General features: G+C 46.5%; 1 protein-coding gene across 5 annotated transcripts in view; it reads right to left on the bottom strand.

The window, feature by feature from the left end:
* Positions 1–23354, bottom strand: part of alpha-Man-IIa (alpha-mannosidase 2) — an 86413-nt gene extending 63059 nt beyond the window's left edge. For 2 of the 5 annotated variants that reach the window (XM_089548487.1, XM_089548488.1), the window contains exon 1: positions 23211–23354. The gene's annotated coding sequence lies outside the window, so the exon portion shown is untranslated. Of the gene's footprint in view, positions 1–11487; positions 11708–11978; positions 12079–23206 lie in introns of those variants that run through there. The other 3 variants (XM_089548486.1, XM_089548484.1, XM_089548483.1) reach the window with 3 other exon arrangements.

Raw genomic sequence — 23354 nt, 5'->3', positions numbered from 1 at the left:
ATTACCCTTGGCATCACCTTACAACCCTCTTCTTTCTTCTGGCAAAAAAAGAAGAAAAATCTAGCTACGTACTTACTCTCGTGCTTGCTACATGCCCATAACGCGAACTGCCTTAATTGATGTCCCTTCGATGCGCCAGTTCTGGACTGCCGCAACGAACAAAATTCTAATAGCTGTTCAGTGTTTACCGTAGTGCAAAACAGCTGGTCATTTGCGGGTACCGAAAAAACGTAAAAGCTCTGTTATGTCCAGTGTCAAAAAAAGGCATTTAATAGGCAGGTTTTTGCAGGACCTTTCTGCAGCAATTAGGTACCAATAGTGCTATCAATTACGTCGCTGAAGCGATTAGTCTAAGTATAATGCATGCGTTTTTGCGTAATTTTCCGTGCGGTTAGCTAGGCAGTGCGAGATCGTTACAAAAAAAAAAAAATCCGAAAATGAGGCCTCGAAACCGAATCAATGCCTTGTTGTACATACTTTGTAATTAAAACTCGGACCACATTAAAAATGTTTCGCCGTTCGCAGGAAATTCCATTGCCCATAGCACAATTCAATTGAAATCTCAGTTTTTTATTCTTTCAATCTCGTCCCTAACAAGCATGTGCTGCTCGCAGGAGCCGTTACATGCCCAGGTGTGCACAAAGGCGACCAAAGCAAAGAAGCAAACAGGAATAAAGGAGTGTAAAAACGGCAAGAATGTAACTTGGGAATTTGCCACACGACAGCCTCGTGTCATGTCTCCTCTCCTTTTCCTCAGAATTTCCTGCGTCCGTCCAGACACAAGAAAACTAGATGAAAAAATTACGGAGGGCACTTCGGATTACATACGTGCTGTGAAGGCGAAAGCATTGAATTCTTTTTAATCCACTCTAATTCGCCCTTAATCCCCCATTCCCCCTAATCAAACTAAACCCCACATGATTCGCTCTTAATCCACCGCAATCCACCAGAGTCCATCCTTATTCCGCTGCAATCAACCGTAATCCAACCTAATCCTACGTAATCCACTCATACCCTGGACGACTCCCTCTTCTTTGTGCCATCTCCGTACACATACAGGCGCCGCCGGCTTTTCTCGTGATGGGGCTAGTAAGGCTTTGGCCTTAATAATACGAACGCAGAAAGGTATAGGTTTGAGTACGGATTCGAACCCAGGCCTCGCGGCGCGCTGTGACTGAGCAACGTGAACTGGCGACGCTGCCGCTCCTTTCACGTGGAGGTTGCTGCTGAGATCGAAGGGAGAAAAAGGACGAAAGTGCACGGGCCTCTCAGTTGGCTTCAACCGGGTCGCTATCATGGCCGCGGGAAGACAGAAGGGAGTTGAAAGAGACAGATATCGAAGAAAGATGGAAAGAATAGGCGCGTCATTGCAACCACGTCCGCCGAAGCGAATGTTGCAGCAGCAGAAACCCCCGATACCTTTCTGCCATCTAGCATGCAGGTCTTATAGAAGCGTATGTAAAGGGCACCTGATCATGTAATCATTATCTTGAAATTACTGCGGCACTAAGAACAACAGCTTAAATAAAAACCGGCGCTAATTTCGTACGCAGAGAAGTCCAACGAGTAAAGAAAAGATTCATATGAAAGACACTATGTTAGGGAGATATTTTATCCGCTTATGAATGCTAGTTTTAGTTAGTTATATGGGGTTTTATGGCGCATAAGCAACTATGTCTATCATGCGCCAAACACAAGGTTTCATATGAATGCACAATATCCTCCTCATTCCTTGCATCCGCCTGACCAACCACACCTGCACCTGAAATGGTATCACCCGTTCCAGGTGTGCGCCTGGAACGGGTGATACTATTGGAAAGCAAATGAAATTAAAAACAGATGCTCGCGCCGAGACGTTGAAGACAGGCGAGGATTCTAAGTAGACATGTTGTATACACTACGTCATCACTGCTGCCCCGTGGGTGCTCACGTACATGTGACGTAACGAAGAGTGCATAAAGGTTTCTTTAGGGTGACATGCTGCCTTGTGTTGCTGTTTATGATGGATGAGATCAAAGCAATGAACAGCAGGCAAGCATTCCCACAGCGGGTATCTAGTCATCTGGACCGGCTCTGGACGCCTGCTCTCGACCTGCCCTTCTCTGCATTCCCTCCAACAGAAACATCTGCTCCGATGCGGACTAACCCGAGGTCAAAAGCCGGCTGTAGAAGATTGGATCTCGGGGCCCTAGCACCAGAATTTGCTGGACTTTCTTCGGGAATCCGTTGTGTATCACTATATACATATAGATCATTATACATTATGCCAAAGGCATGCTGTCGCAAAAAAAAAAAAAAGTTATGCCAACAGAAGCCTACGCAGCAGCGGAACGAAAATGTGACGGCGGAATCAAATTCAAACGCGCAAAAGCAAAGATGTAAACGAGACATTAAAAAAAATGCCGTTAACGCAAATATGTCACATGACATCGTACGATCGCCTGCCAACTTTTTTTTTTCTGCCTCTGCTAACGCCGGACCACGAGCTTTAGCTCTGCAGCTGCAATTTTTTGCCACATGGTGATTGAAAACGCGGATAAATGTAACGATGACACGTGTGATTGGTGGCTAATACACAACTACTGAGTGGTGTTGACGACAAGCCAGTTCTAGATATATCAAAGCTTGTGCTCAATGCCGGAATTTTATTGCATGTTCTAAATGCTTCGTGCTCAAAAATTGTTGCCTCCATCGCAACTCTTTTAACTTCTGTCCCAAAGTTAGAATAAAAGGTTAATTGGCACACTTTAGCCATATACTCATGTTTTCATGACGACCCGATCTATCTACCACCAACACAGTATAGATGCTTCAGAGAAATATTGTCACGTTGTAGTGACGGCAGTCCAGCGTTCAGCAAGGCAGCAACAAAGACTTTCAAACGAAGCTGTTTATTTGGGCTGACTTGCGCCATCAAAAGAACTGAATCACTCGGCGGCGGCGTAAGCAACAGGCGTGCTCGGCGGTCGTCGAACTACGAATGTCCGCTGCTCGCGGCATCCTTAAATTTAAAGGCGGCAAGGAAACTTCCAGATAACAGGTCAAGATCATCTACGGTAATCTGGAAAAACCTAGATGCAGCCTTTCATGGCTGCGAACAATCGAGATTAGTCTGGTCGCTTCTCGCGCCACGAACAAAAGTGATAACGACCCTTTCCTGCTGCCTTGAGCGTGAACGAACACACACTGCAATGATACGTGGCATTACCCCCCTTCCAAAGAAGCATCGTCTCGATGCTTTAAAATGAAAATAAACACGGAGAATGCAAAGTTCGAGTCCTTTAGCGTTCATAATAAGATTTAAGGGCAGCGGTAAAAGCTTCAAGTCCTGCCGTGTCGTCGTCGGTGTTGTCGTAGTTGTCGTCGTTGTAGGTGTTGTCGTCGTAGGGGTCGTCGTCGTAGGGGTCGTCGTCGTAGGGGTCGTCGTCGTAGGGGTCGTCGTCGTAGGGGTCGTCGTCGTAGGCGTCGTCGTCGTAGAGGTCGTCGTCGTAGGGGTCGTCGTCGTAGGGGTCGTCGTCGTAGGGGTCGTCGTCGTAGGGGTCGTCGTCGTAGGGGTCGTCGTCGTAGGGGTCGTCGTCGTAGGGGTCGTCGTCGTAGGGGTGGTCGTCGTAGTTCTCGCGTAGTTCTCGTCGTATTTCTCGTCGTAGTTGAGGCATTGTCCTGTGTTCCCGTTCATGTATGATCTTAGTTCTTGCACTCAGAAGCAACCTCACCTCCAGAGTCTGCCCTATTCAGTTCAACCCTCGGGGGCTGGGGGGTGTGCACGCACTGCGTAGCCTCGGCTAGGAGATACATAGCGCAGGGACGATGGCGACGGGCAACGTGATAGGCGGCTCGGCGATGAGCATTCTTCCCGACGCAAAAACTCTTCGATTTCGGCTGGTCGCTGGCCGGGTCGGGGTCGTGGGGCGTCGTAAGAGAACCCTCGGATGCCCTTTCTCCTGTATGGCCAGTACCGGAGAACGTGACCGGCTTCTCCGCAGTGGAAGCATTGTGGGCGACGCTGGTCGGGTGTTCTCCACTCGACGCATTTCCTCGGCCGTGTACGACGCTCGTAGGACGGGCGAGTTGGGGCGAGAGGGCGGCGCTCCAGCACAGCTGGCTAAGGGCGATAGGCGCTTGGGTCCCGTCGTCGAGGTACAGGACGGCGCACTGCTGCGGCGTAAGTCATGGCTGGAGGCTCCAGAGGCTGCGTGGTAGACTGGAGTCAGGTCTTCCGGCGAATAACTCAAAGGGCTGGCGTCACGACTTGCAGGGGTTGTCCGGTACCTGGAAGGCTACCCCGCACCTCCACCAGATGTCACGTTGTAGTGACGGCAGTCCAGCGTTCAGCAAGGCAGCAACAAAGACTTTCAAACGAAGCTGTTTATTTGGGCTGACTTGCGCCATCAAAAGAACTGAATCACTCGGCGGCGGCGTAAGCAACAGGCGTGCTCGGCGGTCGTCGAACTACGAATGTCCGCTGCTCGCGGCATCCTTAAATTTAAAGGCGGCAAGGAAACTTCCAGATAACAGGTCAAGATCATCTACGGTAATCTGGAAAAACCTAGATGCAGCCTTTCATGGCTGCGAACAATCGAGATTAGTCTGGTCGCTTCTCGCGCCACGAACAAAAGTGATAACGACCCTTTCCTGCTGCCTTGAGCGTGAACGAACACACACTGCAATGATACGTGGCAATATGCATGTCATGTGTAACTTATTTATCTAAAATACGCATGCTGCGATTAAAAAAAAAGTTCGTGGAAAAGAAGGCAAAAATCATAAGCATGTGCTCTTAGGTTGTCTGTAACAATGTTTATTGTAGTTTATTCTAAATTCTTGTCGATTACCGCGTAATCTGAGCGTTCACCACCGTCACCACCGAACAAGAACGCCCTCTTTACCCTGTGAAACGCTGGCTCCACACAGCAGGCGCTTTCCTGTACTTTTCCGGGCCAACGTATCTTTCAATGACTGCGTCCTGTATTACCGCCGTATACAGAGCGCGACCGAGAACACTAGCAAATAAGTTCATGTGTTAAGTGCTTACTGCTATGCAGTGACCTTTCGATATTTTGCGAGTTCGGGAATTTTCCAACTGCTCGTCAGGGGCCCCAACCTCCGCTTCTATATATACGTGCGGCCGAATTGCATTAAAGACGCGCGCTTGTGAAATAGCGTTTTAGACCTTTTGGAGTGTTTTTTCGTGTCGTAGATACAAGATGGCTGAACTAGGAACGTGTAAAGGAATTTCAGTGTACAAGTTAACCTTTGTGCCTACAGTAGCCTGAAACACGAAGGTGCACCCATATTCTTTAATATCTCGTGATTAGAATGGCACGTGTATAGAGCGGGCGATCATTACAACAAAGATGCAAATTTGAAAACAAAACTATTTAAAAGGTTGACAAGGAATTTTTGATGCCTTAGCCGATGCGGGTAATTGGATTAAGAGTTACTCGAGCATCTATGAAGTTTCTGTTAACTCTTAGTGAACGATTGCTAAGAGCATGTTGAGCTTAAAGAAATGGTAAAATGTAGCTAGGACTGATCAGTAGTGTGTTCGAACCTTTTGGAAACTTTTATTTGCACTTCTAAAAGCAGGCAGTAGTGGTGCACTGTGATAAAGCTTAAAATTTTCCAGATGTTCGTTCCCAGACAGAATCAAGCTGAGTCACATCAAGGCTACAAAGGGCTTCGATGCGAGAGAAACTTAAGGTTAAAGGCCCATGGGTTGTCGTCGTAGATATCTGGTGTTCCTAATGTCCAGTTCTCGAAAGGTAAAACGCGTAAGGGCGGAGGAGATGCAGAGGAGGAGAGAGGAAGAATGCGGCTGTTCCATCCGACCCAGTTTAGTCACTTCAGATGTTCGTCTGAAAGCTCGACATATATATGTCAGCCCTTCAAAAGGAAAAAAAACAATGAAATGAAAGAAGAAAATACAAAGGAAGTTCTGGCTACATCGAGGGACTAGATGGACAGTCATGACGGGAAACTTAGCATCTAGGTTGTGTGTTTGTGTTAGCACACTTTTACATTCTTTTTTTTTCGTCACATGAGTAGAAATGCTGGATAAAACGGGGGATTGCCGCAGAACGCGTTGACGCTGTCTCGTGTATCCTGAATTGTGCGTTCACATAAATCACATGCCTGAAAGTTTTAGTGCGAAGTCACTATTCCGATGGGTAAACCCCGCGCGATGTTTGTGGGATTACGCCGAGTGAAATAAATAAATATAAATAAATCAAATAAATATTCGCCATTGGATATTCATACCCGCGACGTCTCGAACAGATAAGCTTTGTTGGCCACTGCGCGAGAGCATATGCTATCGCCGCAACCGAACACTTCTCGTATTAAACTGCAACACATTCTCGCGCTCTGCATTTCACATCATCTTCTTCATCAACTAATACTGACATCAAACTAATATTCGCGCTTTGAGCTATGTGACGGTAGTGACATAGAGATGTGCGCTGCATGCGTTGGCGTGGAGAACGTTGTGGCAGAAACACAGCACTAGAACAATACGCGTTGGTGTTGACAACATTGTGCAGAAACGCGGCACTGGTGCATAGGCCGCCGGCGTACATTGGTTAAAATGGCATTGACGATTGAAAAGTCGAACACGTGCATGACTGGCTCCCTGAGTCAGTTTACACTTCAATCGCGCTTTCAGGTACGTGGCGTTGGTGTCCACCTGCAAAATACTGTGCTTTCACCCAATATTTCGTGCTTAGCAATGCTACACCACCAGCCATTTTTTTTACTGCGTTCCTTTCTGGTGACCTTAATAAATTAGGTTTACGTTTTATGGGGGTTTAACGTTCCAAAGCGACTCAGGTTATCAGGGACACCGTAGTGAAGGGGTCCGGAAATTTCAACCACCCGGAGTTTTTTAACCCCAGGCGGTCGAAATTTGGCCATCAAGTGGCCATCAAAAGTGACGTATCGGGTTTTGGGGTACAGCAGAGTGAAGTTCTATCTTGGGAGATTCCAACGACATCAGCAATGTCACTAAGTGCGCTGAAAAATTGCTCATTATTTTTAGGCGAAGCGTCGCGAAGAATGCATCGGTCAAACAAGGGCGTTGGCAGCAACCGACACCAACAACGAGAAAAAGAAAGAGAACAAAAATTATTTCTGCCTTAACCTTTGACTTTCACACCCTCTGTACGTCATCTGAAGCTGTGCAGAAAGCCTAAAGAAAACACATGTGAATTGCAATACCTTCGAGGTTCGTTTTGAAAAATCTTTTTTTTTAATACTGTCTTAAAAGGTAGAGAACTTGACGGCTGCCAGCTGCGTGAATAGACGCGAATTAAACGGATTCGTCGTGCAGTATGCAGCTTTTCTGACGACCCGGAGCTCAGTCAACCACAGGAAAGGTACACGGACGCAGAAATACCACGGGAGGCCAGTGAAATGTGGCTACAGAGAATTTCGTCCTCCATGTTTACCAAAGTGCAGATGAACAGAAATCTGTTTTCTTAAATTTAAAGATTCTCGTAGTACAGTTGGAGAACCATGTCACGCAATCACGAAATTGTTCGCAACCACATCAGATAAATATCAGCTCCAGCAAATGCGTGCGAACACTTCCTGTAAAAGCCATTCTTTGTCCCGCTCGAGGGCTTTGACAATTGCAAACGTATTCTTTTCCAAATCACAATGAATGAACAACGCAAGAAAAAAAAAACAACGACGAAAGATACATACAGGATGGAAGATATGAGGCTATCGCTCTTAAAACTAAGAAAATTTGTGAGGCAGTGCTAGCTCCTTTGTGAAAAAATTGAGGGGGGCACTTTGTTCACGTAAAGTGCGGTGAGGCGGAAGCCTTAAGCGCGGTGTTGCTTCTTGTGTCACTGATGTGTGGTTAAGATCTTAAGCTTCGCCTCTAAGAGTAGAACGCGACAGCGCCTTGCAACGCTGTTGAAATCCCGTGCTGTTTGTTCATCGTGATCCATTACCGGTCTGCCCTATTGTCCGTGAAAAAAATTGAGGGGGGCACTTTGTTCACCTAAAGTGCGGTGAGGCGGAAGCCTTAAGCGCGGTGTTGCTGCTTGTGTCACTGATGTGTGGTTTTAAGCTTCGCCTCTAAGAGTGGAACGCGACAGCGCCTTGCAACGCTGTTGAAATCCCGCGCTGTTTGTTCATCGTGATCCATTACCGGTCTGCCCTATTGTCCGTGAAAAAAATTGACGGGGGCACTTTGTTCACCTAAAGTGCGGTGAGGCGGAAGCCTTAAGCGCGGTGTTGCTGCTTGTGTCACTGATGTGTGGTTAAGATCTTAAGCTTTGCCCCTAAGAGTGGAACGCGACAGCGCCTTGCAACGCTGTTGAAATCCCGCGCTGTTTGTTCATCGTGATCCATTACCGGTCTGCCCTATTGTCCGTGAAAAAAAATTGAGGGGGGCACTTTGTTCACCTAAAGTGCGGTGAGGCGGAAGCCTTAAGCGCGGTGTTGCTGCTTGTGTCACTGATGTGTGGTTAAGATCTTAAGCTTCGCCTCTAAGAGTGGAACGCGACAGCGCCTTGCAACGCTGTTGAAATCCCGCGCTGTTTATTCATCGTGATCCATTACCGGTCTGCCCTATTGTCCGTTTTACTTAACCGAAACGTGCGTAGGAAGTTTGACGTGTGCGGTGCCAGAACTTCATTGCAGCCTCTAGCGCTACCTTCAGCACCAAAATAGCACTCCACTGGATGTTTCAGCGAACTCTTTCAAAATATTTAAAAGACAAGCTTTTTGGGGCAAATATATGGCTTTTGCAGCATATTATTACCAGTGGTGGCGGACACCAGAAAACCGGTGAATCGTCTTGAGCAGTAAGATGGTTAACTAATTTTTAATAAATATCTTTTTAACTATTTAAGCGTCTAGTTGCAGTATGGCTTTTTCGACTAGTTACGTGCACTGGAGGGCTTGCTTTGCCTGCATGCTTTCGAAAGCGCATGTATTTTCGCACGATGCAGCCAAATTTTGTCGAGTCACGGCGGCGAGGTTAATAGCGTTTTCGAAATTTCAAAAAACTAATATGCCTATTACTAATTACTAATGACTGGCTACAAATCTCTAATTGCTACTAGGCGCCTAACTCTAATAGCTAAAAAGTTAATTTTAAAAAATTAGTTAACCAGCTTACTACTCGAGACGATTCACCGGTTTTGTGGTGACCGCCAGCACTGGTAATACTATGCAGAAAAAAACCATATTTTTACCCCCAAAAGATTATTTTTGAAAATTTTTGAAAGTGTTCGCTGAAACACCGGGTGTATTATCATTCTTTATCGCAGCTCGATACGACCGTTAACAGCTTCACGCCGGCGATCTGCAAATGGAAGTTGTAATGCAGAGGAAATATCTCCATGGTGCACATATGTTCAAGGACCTGCCAAGTTTGCAGCTGTTACAGAGGTATGGGACGTCTATGCTATTGATTGTTTTTACAGAGAGTCATTTAAGGAGAATGGAAAGTTCCATAAGACTGCGACCGAGAACTCATCTTCTTTGGCAGTTTTTGGTTCCGTTTTGACGTCATTCGTCTATGCAAGGGAGTAGTTTATCAGGTTAAAACGAGTCGAAACCGTTTACGTTTAAATTATTAAATAAAACTTGAATAATCGCTATTAAGTCCTTTGAAGAATAATAATCTGTTTCAGTGAATTCCAATTCTCCCGGTATTGAGCTCGAATCACCTTTATCGCTCAAAGTTTACGTGGACTGTATTTAATTCCCGTTTTTTTTTTTTCATAATCCACACTGCTTTGTTACATCCTCCTACTGTTACAATCGACGTTTTGCTCTCCTTTGCTCCACGTTGTCTTCTTGACTTCTCTGTTAGTTACGAACTTCCGGCCCCATAGCTGCGCACTATATAGCAGGACACGTAGACCAGGTGCTGTCCTAAAGGCGTCGGCAGGCCGCTTTTATAGCTTCGGAGTGTCAGGTAAATGCATTCCTTCTTATTAATATTCTTGTTTTATGTTTTAGTGGCGACAGTTATGGGAACTTGATATGGAGCAAATAATTCATAGGCACATTACATTTTATGTTGAGAATGCGGTAGCATTAAAGCTGTTGGTGCCTTTATAGGATGTGACGTCACTTCTAGTCTGGTGACGTCACTCCCCTCCAGCCAATGAGCGAATGTCATCGTCCACAACACTATTTTATTTTTTTTTTCTGAGATGAGTTCCGTTAGCGGCTGTCGCATTAGAAGCGGGTCGTTGCCGCCGTCGTTGTCCGAGGTCTTAATTGAAGACATAGAAGGCGTGCTAACTTTGAGGAGGTTATGAGAAAAGGCGTGATCACTGTCGCACGATGCACAAACTGTGCTCCTAATACATATATAAATAAATTGTTTTTGAGGAAATAAAAGGCGCAGTAACTCTCTCTCATTTCTCAGGGGACACCTCAACCGCGCCGTAAGGGATAGGGAGGAAGGTGGAAGTTGAAGAAGAATGAGAGAAAGATGCGCCATGTTGGAGGGCTCCGAAATAATTTCGACCACCTGGAAATCTTTAGCACTGACGTCGCAGCACACGGGCGCCTTTTGTACGTGGGGAGGTGTCGTTTTGTACATGGATAAAAACTCACAATTTGCCAAAACCATAAGACTTAATAAACAAATTTTAGGCAATAAGCTGTACTATTAGTATGATTTTCAAAATTGCTGACTTCCGCGGGGTATGACACTTTACTCCTGAAAAAAAATATTTTCTTTCTGTTTCGGGCGCCGTGTTTTTAGAAAATTTTGACAGTGCTGGCTGAAATACTCGGTGTTTGAAGACGTTATATTTCTCAGATTTTCTGTAAATATGATTGATGGCAGAATTCACGGTCTATTGTCGAGTACGTTCGAAAAGAAAAAGTCTGTTTCCTCGTTTGACTGACGTCTGTTGTTGCCCGGATTCTACTGTTAGTAGTTTCCTTAGTAAACTAGTTTAACACCAATTAGAGTAACCACCTGGTTCATAACTTGGGACTTCAGCGTGGCTTATGCTAAATACTGTCCAATGAACTCCGGATAGCGCGACCGTTCTGAGAAAGTCGCAAATTATCTCCCGATAAAACACGTTGAAGAAATAACTCTCGGTTTATTCCTTTCCTTCTAGGCCGCTATGAACAAAAGATTACAGTAACAACAATAAAAACCAAACAATTGTAACTAAACACTAAGCAGAGATAGCAATGTTGGTAGCAAAGCTACCTGGTACCGAGGTTTGCAGGATATTTGGTTAATTACTTAAGCGTCAAAAGAAAGAAGCGTTTTGCAGAGAGAAAGGGATATGAATTTCGATTGCTGGGGCCGAAAACGCTCATCGACGTTGTCCACTTTCGGCATCGAAAATACGATTTTTTTAATTTTACGCTTAGCTCGCCTCGCGAGACTAATTCTCAAAGCTGCATTTTACACCTTTACGGCAAGAATAAAGAAAACTACAAATGTAGAAATTTCGTATCCATAATATGCGTAACATCAAACAAAATTTTGCCTACCTTATACTACGAAGAAAAGAGTTGTCCGAGAGCCGGCACTCCTCCGTGCGGAGAGGCGGAAAAGACGTAAAAAGTAGCGACAGAAGTACGACCGGCCTCCACTCCGCGGAAAATAGTCACGGCGAACAAACCAGGCACAACGTATTAGGCAGATTGGCGAACAATTGTCGGCCGCGGCTGCAGAGTGCTTCGAATCGCGGCGCAGAAATTTCTCGGCCGCCGGGTGACGTTCGCAGCGCGATCAACACTGAAGCAGCAGCCGCACTGCCAGCTGCTCTTGCTCATGCACCCACTCTTTGAGCGCCGCAGCAGCAGCAGCTAACAGCAGCGTGGGCAGCTGCAGCAGAAGCAGTCAAAGCTGTATGCTGCGTATACACTTTTCGGGTGCCGTATGTAATACCAGACTGGCCCTCGCCCGCGCTCATATGTCGTTCAAGCCAGCCTCCATGCCGTAATCTTTCGCGTGACGTTATTATACTGCTAGTTCTCACCTCGTATACAGGGCATTCACCTGAGCGAGGTGGGCTTGCTGTGCTGTGCAGCGCGTTTTACGCTGTGAAAGCACAGAGCGGCCTGCACAGTCGATCGCCGCCTGTGCGCTGACCTTTAGCGGAGACGGTGTGTGACGTTCTTACATAGCTGCTCCGTCGTTCTCCGCCAGCTGTGCCAATCGTTCCCTTAATTCTCAGCTGCGACGAGCAAGCTCCGGGGTATGACTTTCGACCACGTGCGATACGAGACGTATTAAAGAAGGTCCCGTGCGGGGGATCGGGAGAATCATTTCCCATTGGGCGTTCCGAGCCCATTTCTAGAAGCAGTCGGATTGAGCGAGCTAACTTGCCGCTATAGCTTTACAGGGATTAAGGAATCGACTTTCGACAATTAAACATTCAAACTCGGGGGAGCAGGCGCCGAGAATTAGCTCGAATAATGCGGTGTTCAAATTGGGGGGGGGGGGGGGGGGGGGGGGGGGGAGCTGTTCAGGACATGATGGGGACGTACCCAAGCGTGAGTTCGAGTAATACAGCTGCTGGAACAGAGCAAGTTCAAATTAACGACAGTCCACGTGTGTTTTCAAAAACGACAACGGCCGAAGAGGGAAAAGAGTTTCCTTAGGATCAATACTCGATTGTTCAGGCAGGACTGATCATTACAGTGAAAAGTGTGAGTGAGTGAGTGAGTGAGTGAGTGAGTGAGTGAGTGAGTGAGTGAGTGAGTGAGTGAGTGAGTGAGTGAGTGAGTGAGTGAGTGAGTGAGTGAGTGAGTGAGTGAGTGAGTGAGTGAGTGAGTGAGTGAGTGAGTGAGTGAGCGAGCGAGCGAGCGAGCGAGCGAGAACAAGATTTATCTAACAGGATGGTCCTCAAAGGCGTACAATCAAGTCAGCGGCTTACTCGGGCCGTAACCCGCATTCTATACTATATTAGCCCACCGCTCAGAGAGGGCTTGACGGGCGTCGGCTGCTTTCGTCGTTCCGTCGACAGCCGACAGCCGATGCTGCGCAAATGCTCGCTCACAGCCGGTACTTTCGAATGACACGTGCTATATGCCAAGCCGCCACGCTTCCGCCTCTCAACGCTTGGGCTGCAAAATACAAAACAGCAGCTACCGGCGGCGATAGCAAAACACGCGGGCCGTCGCCAGAAGTTTCTTCGGCAGATCGACGCGTGCTTCGCGAAAGCGTTCAAGCTCATCTCTCGCTGGTTACTATGAGCGCAGCGATAACGGGAACTTGTCAGAGTCGAAACTGAAGAATACGAAAGCTCTGCATAACTTGCACACCTTCGTTCGCGTTCAGTGGGTTTTTAGCCCTGTCGCGTTCCAAAACGTCCTTTTTCGCCGAGAGCAGCTACTTCTTTCGTGTGTATTAGCCACTTGGGATATATAAAAAAAAAACGCCATTAATGAGCTATTGCTGACTCAACGAGCACGACATATCGATGAAAACACAAGGCTTGCTGGTTGCCAAAAAGCGCCGGCAGAAAAAAAAAAAAAAGCGATTGCTGAAGGTTGCAGCTGGAGTCGCCGTTTTTGCTACAGGCTCTAAGCGTCGACAACACGTAGACAAACATAGAGAAGGCCCTTAAAAGCAGCTGGTATTTCCTGTACGCGAGAACACTGCAGTAACAGGGCCATATACCACTACAAAAACGCTGTCATCTGAACTCTTGGGAGGAAAAAATATAGGATCGAGGCATCGAAATTCACTCTGTCGTGACACTGCTACAAAATGTGCCCCGTGTGCAATAAATATTCAAATAAAGCAAAAAAAAAAGGTTCATGTGGAAAAATCAAAAGCCACAGCCCATCTGCGCGGCTGCTTCCAGGCGCTTAGCGCGTTGCGTATGCTGCTATTTTTCCGGTGCCGTTTATAACAACAGTCGTATCTGTTGGCATTCTGACTACAACACAGTTTCAAACGCACGGCTCGTGTGTGCTGTGCAACTTGAACTGAAGCTAAAATCATAAGGATTCACTTCGCCGGAATGAAACTTAAACATACTTTGCGGACATAAATACAGGGAATTGAGCAGTCACTGAGATGACAAGAACACTCCATCATAAGCGACAGTGAGGTAAAAGCAGAGGGGGATTAAAACGGCTTATAAATGTGCCCAGAAATTGGTTTGGTTTGGTTTATAGGGTTTGACGACCCAAAGCTACTCAGGCTATTAGGACGCCGTAGTAAAGGTCTCCGGAAATTTCTACCACTTGTGGTTCTTTAACGTGCACTGACACTGCACAGTACACGAGTCTCTAGCATTTCGCCTCCGTCGAAATGCGCCCGCCACGGCCGGGATCGAACCCGCGTCTGTCGGGGCAGCAGCCGAGCACCACAGCCACTGAGCCACCGCGGCAACTGCGCCCAAAAATTGCGTGAGTGCTGCAACGAGTCACGAAAGCAAACAAATGGTGGCTATTAGGAATGCAAACAAATTGAATTTGGGTACAAAATGTTGGTAGCGCCCGGCGAACGTGTCCGCACCTCGGCGTCCTTTCTTGTGCTTTGGCGATGTCAATGGGGCGTTTTTTCCCGCCACTTCATTACAGTTCTAATCAGGGCGGAATTTTGCATTCTCGTCCCGAAAAACGCCAGAGTACACGGTTGAAGAGTTAGTATCAGTGTTACCTAAACAACCAAAAAGCACATTTGCCCACCTCCATCGCCCATACTGCGCTGTAAAAGAAGCAGTTTTACTGCGGCATGCGGCCAATACGTGGCCAGCCTGCGGACTACCGAGGTGTCCACGCATATTTGTTCACCTCTCACGAACGGACCAAGTTGGCGCAAGTGCTATGGTAACGAGGTTATATCGAAAACCCAGAGGTTTCAGTATGGCAAGGTTTATCAACCTATACGAGTGTATATTCCTGATTATTTTGTGTAGCGAGATAACCGAAGAGATATCCGGATATCCGGACATCAAGATGTCCACAGAAAATTATGTCTTTGCACATAGTCTTTTGAAACAGTGCAACGTATCAAGGTCTGTCGCATTGGGCCACTCTTAAATGCACCCTAAACAACTCCTACAACTCTTAAATGCAGCACATGTCGACCTCACTAAGAAAGCGAGCTAGTATATACATTCACTTGGGGTTATGGAAGATGTATGCTCACTTATCGAAGTCTTCTCTGTGACAAGAGCTTAATCTTTCCACGAATGCGGCCTATTGCAGACGCCCTAGAGATAGCAAGAGAGGATTAAAACTTTGCGCTAAAAACATGGTCCTATTTCCTTTTGCATGTGGCCATTGCATGGACTGAGGTTATCAAAGCGTGCCACAGGAAAGAATAGCGCAAGCACTGCAAGGAAGCAGAAGAAAAAAAGAATGAAGAACGAATGAAAGAAAAGAAGCAAACCAGCAAGCACAAAAAAAAAAAAAACTGTTCGAGGATGAAAGGAAAAAAAGATAAAAATTACCTAGAACGCAGCAGCTTCTCAATGAAAATTGGATTAAAATTAGACACGACAGATAAAATCTCTTATTTTCTACTGAAAAGAGCGGGTAAACACGCAGTTTCCTCAAGGATAAATTCCTGACGACGCAAAGTGCGTTTCTCCATGGTCTGCGCAGCTCGCACCGACACGAACTTGAACTCTAAACACGAATACTATATTGGAGAAAAAAATTCGTTGGCGGCACTTAGATATCCCATAAGTGCGGGAAGGCGAAAGCCGTTTGCGACTCGATGTGCTGATTTGAATTTGCCGCGCTGGAATTCATTTCACGACAGAGGAGAAGAGCGCGGCGAGAGGAAGTGGTGACGTCACGCAGTGCATGCGCAGCGCATTGACCTTTGTTGCTTATCGACGGATCCCACTGCTTCGACGTCCTTTCGTCTGATGTGACGTCATCAACCTCTCTTCCTCATTTTTGAGCAGTCCTGCGGAATGCTCGATTTGGCTCGTAGTTCCCTATCTGTTCGCAGGCTTACCCTTTCAAGGATGGCTCTGCCCGTGGATGTTCGGCTTAATCTTTCGGGCTGTGAAATTCTGACAGCCTCCGTTATTTCGTCCCAGGTACTGTGCACTCCCATAGAGAGGAGCTTCTCCGTGGAGTTGCCCTTGAGTAATTTTTACCCAAATTATAGATATTTCGGTGATCTTAGGTACTGATTACGCTTAATTACACATTTTTCAAACTAATTTAACACAAATCCGGCGTTTTTCTGCCCATTATGTGATAATTTTCGCTATGCTGTGGCGACTTCTGGTGGATGTGACGTCACACTGTTCCCGTCGCTATATCGACGTCTCCGCTATATCGACGCATTTGGTTGTTTTTTGTCGTTATAATTGGCTATAATTAATTAACTAACCACTGTACAGTCATCAAACATGGCGTCGGGGTTACACTTTGTCCCCTCTATCTGATGTCACCATTAGTTTTCTCCTATCCCGATTAATCGACGCGTTATTCGTGGAAGACAGTGTTACATCGGATGTGACGTTGGCCGCGAGTATGAACCATAAAAGGCTGTCGCCTTAAAAGGGAGGAAGCTGACATCTGGGGCACATAAAAAGGTGTGCCCTAGAGGGCAACTTACTCACTTTTTATTCCTTTCTGTTTAGATTGTGTAGTTTTTTGACGAGCTTCTCCATTAATCCCGCGCTACCTTTTGTAAATTTGTTGCTTTCAGATTGTCCGAAACAGGCGCTGCAAATACTTCGCCTTCACTTTTATGCATGCACTCATGAACTAGAAAAAATTTCACGTATGCATGCTGTATTCCTGGCATAAAACGGGACTATATGCTGCACGACATTTTTCCCTGAATGCGTTGTGATTATTTTGAAAAACATTTTCTTTAGAGAACAGCCCTTCTTTTAGGACTGCTGATCTTTGCGATGGTTCTAAGATGTCCATAGTCCTGGTACAACTCTGCTCATGCGAAGCAGTAACTAAATATGCAGCAGTATTCAATGAGGTACGAAAATGTCGAACATTTTCAAGGCATCTCACACCGCTTGTGCATTCGCTCTATACAGACATTTAAGCAGATTAGCAGTAAGAATGGAAGCAGCTTTTGACAAAGATAACTGAAGGCATTTCCAAGCAAGCGAAGGAGCAAGGAGTAAATAAGGAGTGCGCTAAAGGACAGTTTACACCCTCTTTACTCCTTTCTGTTTACAGTGCAAACTTTACTTTCTAAAAAAAAAATGATGAAAAAAAAAGGAGTATGCAGAATTGATATAAAGCTGTCGCCACGGTCGTTTGAAACCAGAGTCGGGCGGTATAAAAGGATGCGTGGGCAGGCTGTATACTCCAGGTGTCACTGATGAATCCGTGCGGCCAGCTGCCGCTTGTATTGCATGCAGCGATTAGGCATGTATACAGAGACACGTAATGTGTGCTCGCGTTGGTTTCTCTCCTAACGGTTCTCCCCAGTTCTTGCTTAACGGTTTCACCAATACCTAAACATATGCACCATGAAGTGCACGCGGAAAGACGCAAGGCTCGAATGGAGCGTTCTCGACAAAAAGTCCAGAATGACATTTATGCCACAAACGTGGATGTTGCGGCATATACGGATAGGGACGTAATCGTGATAGCTGCGGTGGACCATTCCACTAGTAACAGTCTCCATATGGGCAGAAAGCTCTGCCACAGCAGAGGCCACAGCTGTGGTCATGACTATTAGAAACCAAGACAGACTCAGTAAGACCACCCAAGTTATCACAGACTCACAGCAAGCCTGCCGTGATTATATGGCCGGTAGACCCCCGAAAAGAGCAGTAGAACTCCTTCAGAGAAGTAGAACTCCTTGCTGCAACCCATTTACATGAACATCACTGAATTACTTAGACACCGGGTCATGCCAGGTAAGAAGATAACGAGGCGGGTCACGACCTAGCTCGAGATCTTATTAACCGAGTGGGTCCTTCCCATACTCACCTTGCACCCCTTTTTCCGCATATAGCGAACGACCAGAAACACTACGTTTATAAGTGCAGGAGGTACTCTACACCGCACAAAAAGCTAAGTACTGCAGATGCTGCATCCTGGCGCAAAATACAAACAAACTCATTTCGAAACCTAGATAAATACGGTAAAATGTATCCTACTCAATACCGTGACATCTGCCCCTTGTCTGACGCAAGTCCCACAGTCCCAAGGCGCTCTGAAACACCTTTCGAGAGAGCATATCAACTCGCTCAACCACTTTATTGTGTGAGGTACTCTACACCGCACAAAAAGCTAAGCACTGCAGATGCTGCAGCCTGGCGCAAAATACAAACAAACTCATTTCGAAACCTAGATAAATACGGTAAAATGTATCCTACTCAATACCGTGACATCTGCCCCTTGTCTGACGCAAGTCCCACAGTCCCAAGGCGCTCTGAAACACCTTTCGAGAGAGCATATCAACTCGCTCAACCACATTATTGTGTGAGGTACTCTACACCGCACAAAAAGCTAAACACTGCAGATGCTGCAGCCTGGCGCAAAATACAAACTAACTCATTTCGAAACCTAGATAAATACGGTAAAATGTATCCTACTCAATACCGTGACATCTGCCCCTTGTCTGACGCAAGTCCCACAGTCCCAAGGCGCTCTGAAACACCTTTCGAGAGAGCATATCAACTCGCTCAACCACTTTATTGTGTGAGGTACTCTACACCGCACAAAAAGCTAAACACTGCAGATGCTGCAGCCTGGCGCAAAATACAAACTAACTCATTTCGAAACCTAGATAAATACGGTAAAATGTATCCTACTCAATACCGTGACATCTGCCCCTTGTCTGACGCAAGTCCCACAGTACCAAGGCGCTCTGAAACACCTTTCGAGAGAGCATATCAACTCGCTCAACCACTTTATTGTGTGAGGTACTCTACACCGCACAAAAAGCTAAACACTGCAGATGCTGCAGCCTGGCGCAAAATACAAACTAACTCATTTCGAAACCTAGATAAATACGGTAAAATGTATCCTACTCAATACCGTGACATCTGCCCCTTGTCTGACGCAAGTCCCACAGTCCCAAGGCGCTCTGAAACACCTTTCGAGAGAGCATATCAACTCGCTCAACCACTTTATTGCGTGAGGTACTCTACACCGCACAAAAAGCTAAACACTGCAGATGCTGCAGCCTGGCGCAAAATACAAACTAACTCATTTCGAAACCTAGATAAATACGGTAAAATGTATCCTACTCAATACCGTGACATCTGCCCCTTGTCTGACGCAAGTCCCACAGTCCCAAGGCGCTCTGAAACACCTTTCGAGAGAGCATATCAACTCGCTCAACCACTTTATTGTGTGAGGTACTCTACACCGCACAAAAAGCTAAACACTGCAGATGCTGCAGCCTGGCGCAAAATACAAACAAACTCATTTCGAAACCTAGATAAATACGGTAAAATGTATCCTACTCAATACCGTGACATCTGCCCCTTGTCTGACGCAAGTCCCACAGTCCCAAGGCGCTCTGAAACACCTTTCGAGAGAGCATATCAACTCGCTCAACCACTTTATTGTGTGAGGTACTCTACACCGCACAAAAAGCTAAACACTGCAGATGCTGCAGCCTGGCGCAAAATACAAACTAACTCATTTCGAAACCTAGATAAATACGGTAAAATGTATCCTACTCAATACCGTGACATCTGCCCCTTGTCTGATGCAAGTCCCACAGTCCCAAGGCGCTCTGAAACACCTTTCGAGAGAGCATATCAACTCGCTCAACCACTTTATTGTGTGAGGTACTCTACACCGCACAAAAAGCTAAACACTGCAGATGCTGCAGCCTGGCGCAAAATACAAACAAACTCATTTCGAAACCTAGATAAATACGGTAAAATGTATCCTACTCAATACCGTAACATCTGCCCCTTGTCTGACGCAAGTCCCACAGTCCCAAGGCGCTCTGAAACACCTTTCGAGAGAGCATATCAACTCGCTCAACCACTTTATTGTGTTGCCATGAACGCCTGAGCCAAACAATACACATCTACACGCAGCAGAGAACCCACAATCACGCGCGAAAATTGGCGAGCCCTTTCCGGCCACTTTTTCAAGGTCGCACTGTCCTCCGTCGCACGCTCCTGCGTATACCAGTTCAGAGATGGCTATTTGTTAGATTCTTGCAGACGTCAGGCAACTACCGTGACCGCGGCCAGTAATCCACGTAGCTCTGGAGGGTCAAGTGTAAAGGTAAACGGCGTAATGACGTTCACCTCTCACAGCTTCACTATAGCGTTCTTACTCTGCACTGTTCAGTTACGCGATGCCGACAAGCCCAGCGAACTGCCGTTTCCATGCGGTACACCGTCGCAACTATGTGCGGCGCACAATAAAGTGCCACACGGTTCTGAGACCGTACAGCACAGTCGCGCGACCGTATGAATCTTAAGAGCCTTACCTGCTCCGTATGAATCTTAAGAGCCTGCGTGAACGTGTTAGTGCCGAATTTATGCGCCGGGCCTTCTTACGCACCGTAAATTTTCAATAATTCGAACTGCCGCGCGATTACATCACAGAACCATGTTCTTACCTTCTTTGACGTGGCTCATAAACATCGGTGTTTAACATCACGTAAGAAATAGTAATAAATAGCTTTATGCATACGAGTCGAGTCGAACGATGCTGGGTCACAGATCTTTGCGGCTTGTGCAAAAAGGTAGTGCACTAAAACAAGGGAAACAAGTGACAGCGCGACTCCTGCCATCACCACAATAAACATCTGACTCCGACAATACATAACTTAGTGGAAGTTACGTAAAGTTTCACTTGGGATATACGTTCGCGCACCGGCCAGTCATAAAATGCTCTTATGTGGGAGGGGTTTCTGTATTTTTTCTTGCTTCTTTTAATGAGAAGCGTTGGGTGGGCCATGAAGGCGAAAATGTTCGGTAGTGTCGGCTATGTGAAGCCTACGCCTGTTAGGTGGTGTTTAGGGGGATTCTCCTCCCTCCATGTGCCATCTGTCAACCGTGGCCACTGTCCCTCTCCACTTGTAGGAGAAAAGAGGGAAACGTCGGACGAAGAATGACCTGGCAAAAACGAAAACGTCTAAGAAGAAAATGACTCGGACAGCAGCAGATCTACGTGCAAATTATAAAGACTCCCGAAAAATGAGGCTTGCGGCAGATATTCCTTCTCGCATTGTGCGGGAAAAGAAACCTGGGTTGCACAAGTCCTAAAAGCGGCTGTGTTCGAAACAGCCTCCTGTTAGTGCAGTGAAGCATCGCTTAAGGCTGCGCCACTGCGCCGGTAGTGCTATGGAGACTCGCCGCGATCAAACAATGTGACACATTTTGCGTGGTACGAATAGGAATGGAAACAGAACTGGAGTAGACAGGGGAGTGAAAGACAATGGGCTCATGATTTGAATGTAATCAGAACTGGAATAGATTGGCGAGTGAAAAGAGAATGCTATTCAATTTCCTCCACATCAATTCAATTGATCGCCCCTAATTTTTTTTTCTTGAGGTATAGTGCCGAAACGAAAACTGTTAGGTAAAAGCGCGTGGCTTACAGTGCTGGTTCACTTTCTTTCTATGTGTTTGGACATGTTATTACATTCCTGTCGTTTCATGGAAGAACGGATCACTTCCGTGAAAAATACGAGGCTAACATAGGCAGTTAACCACGTACTATACTTGAGATGGAGGGGAGTTTGTAAACAAGCTATAAGGTTTGACAACGATTAAAAACTTGGCAGTAATTTCAAAGCAAACATAACCTTCATTTATTTTTTTCTTTAGTCTCCCACTGGACAAGCAGCTCATCCGACGAGCGTTCGCGTCTTCCTTTACAGCCATCCTAACGCGGTTCATCCACAGCTTGCGAACGCGGTTGACATTTCAACAGTCCTTCTTCTCACGTATACAGCGAAGCAGTGGAACAACCTTCCCGCCCACATAGCTGTTATAACACATCACTCCCGTTTTAAATAGACCCTACTTGACGACCATAGCCATCCACAAGCGACTCCCGTAAACACCACTTCAATGCCCACCCGTTATGTAATGGCCCATAATGAGCGCTTGAAGTCAAATAAATAAATGGCCGATGGCCAGAAGTTTAGGAAGCGAACGGTTCTAATGCATGCCGAGGCTATTGAAGAAGGCATGCGCTCCGCGATCGATTTGTTGCTATACGCCGTGCAAGGCGACCTCGTCTGGCGGCTATTTGTGTGCTTATTTTACGTACAGGTGCCCAAAGGTGTTTTCTGAAAGCCGAAATAAACAAACACGTCACTTTTCTCGCCGACTAGAAGCGCAGCCAAGCACTGAGGGCTGAGCAGGTCGTGATGTGAACTACAAAGCACACCCGTCAGTTCATGGTTGCATGCTTAGGCTGCCGAGTAATTAGGCTTTCTTTTAATTTTCGTGTTCCGAAAACTTTTGTGACACTTGTACCTCTAAATAAATTCTGGGGATGAGCAACATGTTTCAATAGCTTCGTTTGTTCATGCTTTAGCCAAAGCTGTTCATGCCTTCGCCAAAGAGGCACAGCTGTTTACTGGGCTGTAGACCGTTTCATAAGCGAAAAAAAAAGTTTCGTTTTCGCCCTAGTGACACAGTCACGTGGAACTCTGTAAGCCGGTGCAGTGACCGGCAAGTTATTGGACACTTGCCAGTGGATCGACGCCGGCTGGGCGTGTATTCCATTGAGAAACCTGTGTAGACTATATGTAACAATCAATAGGCTTTTGTGGAAGCTACCATTGAATCGGATCGCAAGTCTTTTATAGGAGTGAAGTCACAACGAGAATTGTTTTGCGACCACTTTCGTTTCGAGCACGAAACTATAGCAAGTGGGATAAACTTTCACACTGCTCTGGGAACGCAGGTTGGAGGCAGAATGGGTTACACGTGGAGCTGATCAATGGGCCGATATAAGGAAAACAAAAAGACGGAACAAGACGCGAAACCTTCACCAGATAAAGAAGTTAGATAGGAAGGGTATCTATAGTCAACCATATTGGTAACAGGCACAGAGCTGACGTAACGTTCTGTACAGTTAGCGTGAAAGCAACCTGGCAGAAGTGACAACCACTGGCGAGCATCACATATCTGAACGAACGCACTTTGGGTTAGGGCTATCAAGCGCTCAGGGAGCGAGCCCAGTCTCCGCAGTCAAGTCAGCTTTGTTTGTAAACACGGTGATCCTTCACGGCACTGGCAACGAAGCGAAAACGCTGGCATACGTGGCGGGCGACGAGCAAAGTAAAGCATGCTAAGAGCGTTGAAAGAGAGCTTACTTACTTGCCGAGGCGTGGCCGACGTGTTCCTCCCGTAATCCTTCAGTGACAGCGTGAGCGAGGGAGTGAGCGACCCGCGAGTGGCAAGCGTCTTGCGATCTGTCGGTGAGCGCTTGGCGTAGGGCCTCACATTCACATAGGCGGATAC

Source organism: Amblyomma mixtum, chromosome 6 (genome assembly GCF_055824585.1).
Source record: "Amblyomma mixtum isolate Tamu chromosome 6, ASM5582458v1, whole genome shotgun sequence".
NCBI lineage: Eukaryota > Metazoa > Arthropoda > Arachnida > Ixodida > Ixodidae > Amblyomma > Amblyomma mixtum.
The sequence above is the reverse complement of the archived record's forward strand: the minus strand, read 5'-3'. Positions and strand labels throughout refer to the sequence as shown.